This window comes from Macadamia integrifolia, chromosome 8 (genome assembly GCF_013358625.1).
Source record: "Macadamia integrifolia cultivar HAES 741 chromosome 8, SCU_Mint_v3, whole genome shotgun sequence".
NCBI lineage: Eukaryota > Viridiplantae > Streptophyta > Magnoliopsida > Proteales > Proteaceae > Macadamia > Macadamia integrifolia.
In genome coordinates, this window is record NC_056564.1 from 24,406,683 (window position 1) to 24,407,779 (window position 1,097).

The window sequence follows — 1,097 nt, forward strand, 5'->3', positions numbered from 1 at the left end:
ATTATAGGAAATTTCTCCAAGTTTATTTCTCTCTTCTCTCTCCTCCATCGTAGCACTTTTGGTCTCAAAAGATCTCACAATCAATTGTGGGTTTCTCTCTTTTAGGAAAGAGAAAATTGTTACCCTACCTCCTCATTCCCTATAAATACAACTCATGTAAGAGGAGGGAAGACAATTCATTCTTCTTCTAGTTTTTTTTAGTTGCTCTCTCTTTCTCTTGCTCTCTCTTTAGTTTTAGTTCTTCTTTATCTTTTCTTTAATCACTTTTGTAATAGTTTTTTTTATTTCAATTAATGCAAGCACTCTTTTATTTTTATTCAGCCTTTTTATGTTTATGATTTATGCAATTGAGTTGTAATTTTTTAAGTTATAGTTCTAGGTTTAGATCTAGGTGACAAGATCACGAGCCGTGGAGCAATTTTTTTTTTCAAGTTCAAGCATTGATTCAAGTAAGTAGGCTCCTTCAGTAGTCTTCTCTCCCCCCTCTCATTCCTTCTTCTAACTACCCTTTCTTTCTTAATTTAGGATTTTTATTTTCAGTCGTTACATTATTGCTATCACTTTCCCCCAAGATTCATGGCTAGTGTATGTGTTGACTTTGCCCCTCCTAGCCATAGAACCATCAATTTATTGCTTTTATTTTAATTGTCTCCCTTTCCCTAAAGCCAAGTAGAGTAACCCTTGTAAGAGTGACTCTCTGGTCAAGTAGGGAAGCTCATATTATGATGCATCCCTCGGGCTAAGTAGAGAAATCTACTTGTGAGTCTCTCTCTAGCTTTATCCCCTTTCTTTTACTTTATTTTTATTTTAGCACTTTTTTCCTTTATTTATTTATTTATTTTTAATTGCATGGGTTGTTTATTTTCAGTTATTTATTTATTTAATTTTAATTACGTGGCTTGCGTCTTTAAATTCTTAGATGATGAATGGTTAGGACGTTATTTTAGATACTTATATTTAGGACGGTAATTAGAATTAGATCACAACCATTAATCGGTTCACTTTCGCATTATTAAAAGAAACAAAAAAATAAAGTGGCTGCTCTCCCTGTGTTCGACCTGTAGCTACACTGATCCGTACGCTTGCGGTTACATTTT